Source organism: Rhododendron vialii, chromosome 9a (assembly GCF_030253575.1).
Source record: "Rhododendron vialii isolate Sample 1 chromosome 9a, ASM3025357v1".
NCBI classification, from domain to species: Eukaryota; Viridiplantae; Streptophyta; class Magnoliopsida; order Ericales; family Ericaceae; genus Rhododendron; species Rhododendron vialii.
In genome coordinates, this window is record NC_080565.1 from 2,123,202 (window position 1) to 2,132,459 (window position 9,258).

Consider the following 9,258-nt stretch of genomic DNA (forward strand, 5'->3'; position numbering starts at 1 on the left):
AAACAAGACCAACATTGTCCTTGTACCCAAGAAGAAACCTGGGCGCTTTCGTCCGATCACCCTTTGCAATTTTGCATACAAGATCGTCGCAAAAGTTTTGGCCAACAGGCTCGAACCTCTTCTCCAGAACATTGACTCCCTTTCCCAGTCGCCTTAGTTTCGGGCAGGCAGATTCAGGATAACATTATTGTTGCCCACAAGGTGTTCCATTATATGAAAAATAAAAAGAAGGGTCCCAAGGGGTTCATGGCAATCAAATTGGACCTCGATAAAGCCTTCCATCGCGTTCGATGGTGTTTCCTTAAATCTGAAATGGAGAAAATGGGTTTTTGTAATACCTGGATTGGTTGGATTATGGATTGTATCACCTCTGTGGAGTACAATGTTGTGGCCAATAGTTCTCAGATAGCCTCCATTTCTCCTTCTAGGGGCCTCCGTCATGGGGATCCTCTTTCCCCATACCTTTTTCTTATCGTTGCCAATGGACTGTCCAGTATGATATCTGAAGCCATCTCTCGTAAAACTCTTTCTGGCCTGAGGATCCGCAATAGAGGGCCCAACTTGTCTCATCTCCTCGTTGCAGACGATTCCTTGATCTTCCTTGAAGCTACGGTCTCCAATTGTCATGTTATCAAGGAAGTACTTCACTTCTTTGGTCTGGCTTCCGGTGAAACTGTTAATTTCCGTAAATCTGAAGTCTTTCTCTCCAAATACTTCACCTGATCTCCAAAATCAAATTCTTCAGGAAATGGGAATGTCCTCTATGACTGATGCTGCAAAGTACTTTGGTCTTCCCACTCACTGGACTAAATCCAAACAGCAAGCTCTTGCTTTTGTGAGGGACAGAATCCTTTCCGAAACCCAAGGTTGGAAGAAATGCATACTAGCCGAGGCTGGCTGTGAGATCCTTATCAGGTCTGTTGCTCAAGGCATCCCAGCATATCCCATGACTTGCTTCAAATTTTCTATATCCTTGTGCAAACATTTGAGTTCTATTATCAATTGCTTCGGGTGTGGTGAGAAGGACTGTGGTAGCAAAAGCCACCGGTGCAAATGGGATTCCATGGCTTCGGAAAAATTTCAAGGAGGTATGGGGTATAGAAACTTTGCCTATTTTAACAAGGCCCTCCTTGGTAAGCAGTTCTGGAGGATGCTCAAAAACCCGAAGTCTCTTTGGGCTCAAGTCCTCAAAGCCTCCTATTTCCCAACTTCTAATCCTATGGAGGCTAAAAGGGGGGCTTCTCCCTCTTGGGTTTGGTCTAGTCTTCTTGAAGGTAGAGATTTAATCAAGAAAGGCTTGGTATGGAAACTCGGTAATGGTGAGTCAATCAACATTTGGGAGGATAAATGGCTTTTCTCGAACCACCAGCTCATCACTCTTGGTCCCCGTCCTACAAATAACTGTCCATCCGTTGTTAAGGATTTATTTTGCCCAAACACCAAGTCTTGGAACCTCAATCTTCTTCACTCCATCTTCCCAAGCCACATATATTCCATCATAACCTCCACCCCTATAACCTCGACCAATCAGAATGACTCTTTTATCTGGGATCACGATCCTTCTGGAATTTATACTGTGAAGTCAGGGTATCACTTAGCCAACAACATCCTCTCGCCATTCTGGCTCCCCCAGCTCTTCCTTTACAACCTCTGTGAACACTTGGAAAACCATTGGGACACTCCCTTGCCATCCCAGAATTCGACATTTCATTTTAAGAGTCTTGAAGAATGCCATCGCTTCTAAGGAGAATCTTTTCAAAAGAAAAGGCTCTCGAAGCCTTCTCTGTCCTATTTGCCTTCTAGAGGTGGAAACAATTGAGCACACCCTCTTTAGGTGCAGTTGGACCCACAGCATCTGGAGTAACTGTGGCCTCTCATTCCATGACCCTATTCAGAGTATTGTTTCAGCCGCCAAATGGTTTGATAATCTGGTGAATCCCCCATCACCCCTAAGGCTTCCTTGGCTCTTATTGCCCAAATCTGCTGGGGTATTTGGAGAATAAGGAATGATTACATCTTCTCCAATTTAACCCCAGATCCTACCTCCACTTTGACGGCAGCCCTCACGGCCGAGGGAGATTATCTTCGTGCTGTTTACGCTCAGTTGAATCCTTGTGTTACCCATGCTCTTGTGGATAGTAATGCTACCTCGTGGCAACGTCCACCTTTGGGTTTCTGGAAATTCCATTGTGGTGCGGCTTTCAACCCATCAAGTAAACATGCAGCTTTTGCAATCATAGCTCGGGACCCTTCTGGAAAGGTTAGTGAAATAAATTATGGCAGGATTAATTTAGGTTCTGCTCTTGCTGCTGAAGCCTGGACAATTAGAGTAGCCTGCTCGATGGCTGAAAGCCTTCAGATTCCTCAAGCTATCTTTGAAACTTATTGTTCATGCCTAGTCAAGCTTCTTTCCAACGATTCTGCTAGCATCTGCTTGGTGAGGGATAGTATGCTGGAAGACATGAAATCTCTTTGTAATCCTTTTGTAGCTAAATTTTCTTGGCGTGATCGCAAAGCTAACCGGTGTGCAACTTGGGTAGCAAAAAAGTGCAACAGGAATAGGCTTCCCCCTCCCTCCCTTAGTGCTCTGCCCTCTGAAGTTTGTAAACTTGTCCAGTTGGAATTAAGTTGTTCAATGCAATGATTTCATTCTCAGAAAAAAACCTTCATGTCTCTCTCGATTTGATGATTCGCTGCAAATATTTGAGTGGAATTGTACCCCGGTTGGTTTATTTTAGATTTTTTGAACTAAGTTTATCTTTAGATGCAAAACCTACTTATATTACATCTATGATTTATATCAAACAATAAAGTACATCGGTGTGTGATAAAACTCTCAGAAGAGAAAAAGAAGTCTCCATGAAAGGAGGAGAAAGCAAAGGGTAGACTACATATCTCCACGTAGAGAGGACTTATAACCTCTACACAAGAGGTATTATTACAATATAGGCATAACTGAAAACCTCCACAGAGATGAAAGAAAAATGAAAGAATATAGGAACCTCTACAATGGAGGTATTATTACAATACAACCGTAAAAAAAAACCATGACACAGGGAGGAAAGAAAACTTAAAAAAGAGAGATAAAACTACTTCCTCCACATCTCTAGCCTTAGAAGCTCCACCAAGCCGTCTCCATCTTGGTAAAAAGTCGTAGACTCCACCACTGTACAGATCAGACCCTACTAGATCGGGGTGGTTGCAATGTGGCATCAAGCTACAGCCATAGAACAAATCTAAGACCATATTTGAGAAAATGATAAGGGATCAGGCGGAGAAAGGACAGAGGTGAAGTAAAGAGCAGAAGGGTAGGGTCCGAGGGTGTGGGAGGAGAGGGGGGAGGAGAAGGAGAAGGAAAGAGAAGGTGAATGGAAAAAGGGGAGGAAACTGCCCCCTCCCCAGGAAAACGCACTCTCAAAGAGAGTTTTGTGGAGGGACTAGTACAATAGCTTTTACTCTATTTCAACTTATCCCTAGTCGATTGAATTGTACATATTTCGACTTCTTTGGAAATTGGATGAATTAGTTGTTTCAATTGCTTAGAAGTGGAATTAGGATGGAACTGGATTGAAGAAATGATAAAACTAAGAGGAAGTCCTTTAAAAACTTAGAACAAAATTTGACTCTTTTGCTTTTGGCGACTTCCTGTTGCTTTTGGCTAGTGTTGCTGCATTTCCCGTTTGATACGGTGGTGGTGGAAGGGAAGCGAGTTTAAAAGAAAGATAACAAAGCGATCAAACTGTTGTGGGAAACTTTACCTCTGTTGTGGGAAGCTTTACCTCTGGTTGTGATATCGGGTATTTGGAGTGCTAGAAATACTCATTTTCTACAATGTACATCCATCCTGCTTGTGTAGAAGTGTGTGAGATAATCAGGTGGAAGCTTGTTTTCTGGCTAAGAGCAAAGGATAGTTCATTTCCTTTTTCTGAAGATGATATCATTTACGGTTTGGAAAGCATTACAAGTGGTGCTCTGAGGTGATCCTGAATCAGTATCAGTGCTAGCTACAGATGTAGAAGCATCAAAGGTACCAAGCTTTTTCTGTTGTGGGTTGACTGTTACATTGTTTGGTTGGCTTCTTGCCATTAAAATTCTTGGTTTTTTTTAGTTGTTTTTCGTGTCTTTGGGGCTTTTGGCCTGGGTAGTTGTGGCTTTCGGGTGCTTGGGTGAGGGTATTCATTCAATGAGTTTCCCTTCTCCTTTTAGCCCATCTCCCCTTTGATCTCTTTTGTATCTATTTGAGACTAATGAAATTCTGGCTGTTTTCAATGAAAACAATCATGTTCAGACTGGGTATCTCTTTGCATTGCTCTGCATTTCTGTAGTCTCGACCATTTTGAGTGCCCATCTGAACTTATCTGATCATTAGTCGACAGCCTTTGGTCAGCTCCCGGTTGTTCTCCCTTTCAGAATTTATTCACCTCACTTTGGAGTAACTACTTATGTAAAACTACATTTTCACCTCCCACATTTCTAATTTTGGTCAGCAAATAGATCGTGAGCTCTGAAAAATATGAAAATCAGAACTAATGGAGGCTTAGCAAAGTTACAATTCTTGGTTGGTTCATTTGGAAGGAAGGGAATAACTTCATTTTCAATTTTTTGAGGGAGGGCAAGAGGGTAATTTCACCTACCAAACTCACCTAGGCAACTGCTAACTAGGGTAATTTCACCTACCAAACTCACCTAGGGATTTTCAATCACTCTCCGGTAAACCCAACTCAGGTCATTATTAAAGCTGCTATGTCTAGAAGGGAATTGCTTTTGGCTACAGAAAGATCCTCTCATGCTGCCCATGCTTCCCAGAGGATTTCTCCTACCTTTTGAAGGTGGGTACCTCCTCCCAACGGCTCATTTAAGCGAACTGTGATAATGCTATGCTTGCCAGTGGTTCTGTTGCCGCTATAGCAGTTCTGTTACGGGATTGTAAAGGTAATTTGATTGATGGTTGAGCTCCCTTTTGCCAGGCAAGCTGAGGCTTTGGCTATTCATTGTGCTTGCGTTCTAGCTAAGGCTGTGAACTTACCAAAGCATTGAAATTCAGGGGCACAACAAAAGCATGATTCAGTTGTTTGTCGGAGGATGACCCTCCTCGGGAATGCAGGGCTATTTTCTTCGATATTTGATCTTTGAAAGCTTCCTTGTCCTTACCATTCTCGTGGTGTGGTGGAGATGCAAATGAGGCTGTGAATTGGGCTGCTCAAGCTTTTCAGAAGAAGAGGCTCAATTCATGTCAGGTTTGCTGTGATTAATCTTTGTAGTCTTCTTGTTTCTGATGCGCCAGGTTTGGTGTTGTAGCCTTCATTGTTTGGGCATTTTTTTCAGTTAAAAAAAAAAGAAAGAATACTTGTGTCTCGATCAATTGGGGTTTGCTACTTGGATCATTTTTCACCATTTGTGCCCTGTTACCGGACATATCGTATGATTAATTTGCGAAATGTTCTTTTTTACTGCCACATTCTATGATAATTTAGGCATCCTAACCTCCAACCGTAGACATTTATTATAATCTTATCAATTTTGTAAACTATTGCAGCTGCTGGTAATAGACCATTTTAGCATATTTCCTCTCATTTTAGAATATCAATTTTTGCGATTTTTGATGATTTTGTCTGGAAACCTCTACCAAAAAATTGGACTAAATGAAAATAAACCTCTACCAAAGAATTGGATTAAATGAAAATAAACTTTGGTTAACATTTATGAATTCATCGTACAATCAAATAACAAGAGCAAGGGACCTTTCACAAGCGACAACCAAAAAGAAAAAATACATTAACTTTTTCGGCAACCAATTAAAATAAGAAACAAGCGAATAAGGTATTATAACTGAACCGGCTCTAAGCAACGCATGCGAACCGTTCAAGTCTCTTCTTCGATCTCCTGGATTCTACCGAAAAAGAGTCAATGACAATCCATATTCAACCGCCTTCTCTGTTCTCTCCATTCGAACACCACGTTTCAATTTCATCAAGGCATCACAGACAAGCTTCGTGCAAGTGTGAATGCAAACATGCTTGCATTCGCTCCAGGTAAAAACCCTCATTTGCATGCACTGAAGGTAGCACTCCGGCATGCAATTCACCTTTTCGTTGCCGTTGATGTCTTGCGCAGCTTGCACCAGCACCACTATCATGCACAACATCGCGACCATTATTGCTCCCCTTTTCCCAGCCATTTCTTGTATGGAAGAACTATTTAATCTCCTTCCTCGAGCCTTATAAGTTTGGTAGAGAGAAAAAGATTGAGATCAATGTAGAGAACTAGAATCTGGATGCACAATTTATAGAAGTAGAATGCTAAATATTTAGAGGTGGGGATTAATTGATTTTATTAATAGGATTACGATTGTTAAGTACAGCTGTTTCAAATTTGAAAATAGCATTTTTATCATTTTGCAACTTGGAAAGCAACCGAGAGGAGAGAGTAGTGTTGGATATGATCAACCACGAATAGCTATATGAGGATAAGGAAGAAATTAGACCCGACCCCAGTCATCTCGAATTACGAACCCCAGCCCTCCTTTTTTCCTCGCCTGATCAAAAGCGCCATCCACGTTAATCTTCAGTGAAACTAAGGGTGGAGCCGGTTCCCATGAATTCACAGTCCCCTGGTCCCGCCTTTGTAAACCCCTTAAAACCTTCTCTTCTAATGCTTCGCAAAACTCATTGAATTCACATAAAGCCTTATCCAGTATCACTGTCTCTGCCACCCATTTCTTATTGAATATCCATTCGTCTCTGGCTCTCCGAATGTTCCAGCAAATTATCGCAAACAAGCCTAGTTGATCCCAGTCTATTTTCCCAGAAGTTGTGGGGCCCATCCTATGCCAAATCTCTCCAAACTGCTGGTCCACTGGTACTTCAGGCTGGAACCGAAAAGGGGTTAGCAACCAAACTCTTACGGCTCGATCACATTGCAGGAGTGCATGAGAAGTTGTCTCCTGTTCCAATCCACATACTTGACATATACCCTCCATTGGAATTTGCCTTTGTTCCAGTGCGCACTATCCACCGGTAAAATATTCTGCAGACTACGCCAAAGAAAGAATTCAATCTTCATTGGTGCTTTGATGTGCCATATCCGCTTCCATTTTGTTTCATCCAGACTACTCCCACTCGTTTGCCCCCTGTCCCCAATCTGTCCTCTCTGCCTACTTCGTAATTCCTTAGTGACCACATACGCTCATTGAACTTCTCCCCCAAATCCGTCTGTCCACCTGACCTGTATTACTCAATGGTAGACTAAGAATCTGCTCGACATCCCTCTGATTGAAAACCTCCTTTATCAATATCTCCTTCCACTGATGCCGGTCTTCATCAATTAAATCACTCACCTTCCTGCAATTCTCTATCTGTGGGTCAGGGGTTAAGATTTTGGGCATTAGAGGGTCCCCAAGCCAAGGGCCCTTCCACAGTTTTTCGTGTGTCTGGGGCTTTTGGCCTGGGTAGTTGTGGCTTTTGGGAGCTTGGGCGAGGGCATTCTTCATTCAATGCGTTTCCCTTCTCCTTTTAGCCCATTTTCCCCTTAATCTATTTTGTATCTAATTGAGACTAATGAAATTCTGGCTGTTTTCAATGAAAACACTCATATTCAGACCGGGTATCTCTTTGCATTGCTCTGCTTTTCTGTAGTCTCGACCATTGTGAGCACCCATCTGATCATCAGCCGACAGCCTTTGGTTGGCTCCCGGTTGTTCTCCCTTTCAGAATTTATTCACCTCACTTTGGAGTAAACTACTTATGTAATGTTGGGGTACACACTTAGTGGGTGGGTGTGACCACAGGGGATCACTCCCCCTTGTGGTATAAAAGGTGCAGTGTGTGCACTCTCTGTGTGTGTGCTGGAGACGTGAGAGAGAGAGCAGTGAGAGAGCCGGTTTGTGGCTCCCCGTCGGTGGAGCGGTGCTCTTCGGAGATGCTCGGATACTCCGTCGGAGAGCCACTAGAGTGAGGGAGAGAGAGAGGAGTTGGGAAGCCGGATTGTGGCTATCCCGGTGAGATTTTTTCATACTTGTATATGTGATTTATACATAGTGGAGTTTTTCCTCGGATATCTCTCATTTGTGCTTGATTTATTTTCATGCTTGTGCTTGGAGGTGTGAATTGGGGTCGGGGTCTCGACCCAACATGTAAAAGCTACATTTTCACCTCCAACATTTCTAATGTTGTCAGCAAATAGATCGTGAGCTATGAAAAATATGTAAATCAGAACTAATGGAGGTTTATAGAGGAACAATACAGTTCTTTCAAGCTATATAACAAGAAAAATCCTTTAATTGATGGGTTTTGCCCCAATGTGAAAAAAGGAAAATAAACCGGAAAAAAAGAAAAAGAAAAAGAAAGAGAAAAGTGTGTGGTGTGTGCTGGCATTGGTGTATGTTGCAAGGAGCATTAATTATGGTCAGAAGCTTTTGGACAAATATAAAAGGGGCAGTTTGTGCCGTGTGTGAAGAGGGTGTGGGGAAAAACAGAGAGGGACTGAGAGAGAAGAGAGAAGTCCGGGAGCCCCTTTGGGGCCTCCCCCACCGTGAGTTGTGAGTGAGAGAGAGAGTAGATGTGAGAGAAAAATAGAGATGTTGGGGGTGAGTGAAAAGTAATGTATGAGCCGGGTTAGGAGCTCGAGAGGGTTTTTCTTATCTCATATTGTAATCTCTTATTTTTCATATAGTGGAAGATATATCTCCCGTGGACGTACCTGAATTTGAAGAACCATGTATTTTGATTGTGTGTTCGCTTGTGCGTGATTTGTTTTTTGTTTGTTGCTATGTCTAGAAGGGAATGACTTTTGGCTACAGAAAGATCCTCTCATGTTGCCCATGCTTCCCAGAGGATTTCTCCTACCTTTCGAAGGTGGGTACCCCCTCCCAACGGCTCATTTTAAGAGACTGTGATGCTGCTATGCTTGCCAGTGGTTCTGTTGCCGCTATAGCATTTCTGTTACGGGATTGTAAAGGTAATTTGATTGATGGTAGAGCTCCCTTTCGCCAGGCAACCTCCATTTTCCAGGCTGAGGCTTTGGCTATTCGTTGTGCTTGCGTTCTAGCCAAGGCTGCAAACTTATCAAGCATTGAAATTCAGGGGCACAACAAAGCATGATTCAATTGTTTGTTGGAGGATGACCCCCCTCGGGAATGCAGGGATATTTTCTCCGATATTTGATCTTTGAAAGTTTCCTTGTCCTTATCATTCTCCTGGTGCGGTGGAGATGCAAATGAAGCTGCGAATTGGGCGGCTCAATTCATGTCCGGTATGGTGT

The 9,258-nt window shown here is 42.8% G+C and overlaps 1 long non-coding RNA gene across 1 annotated transcript; it reads right to left on the reverse strand.

Moving 5' to 3' along the window:
• Positions 1–5,672: 5,672 nt before the first annotated feature.
• On the reverse strand, positions 5,673–8,781 carry LOC131301916 (uncharacterized). The gene is made up of 2 exons (XR_009191474.1): positions 8,125–8,781; positions 5,673–7,736 (listed from the first exon to the last, which is right to left on the reverse strand). It is a non-coding gene; the product is annotated as an uncharacterized LOC131301916 (long non-coding RNA).
• Between the last annotated feature and the right edge of the window lie 477 nt (positions 8,782–9,258).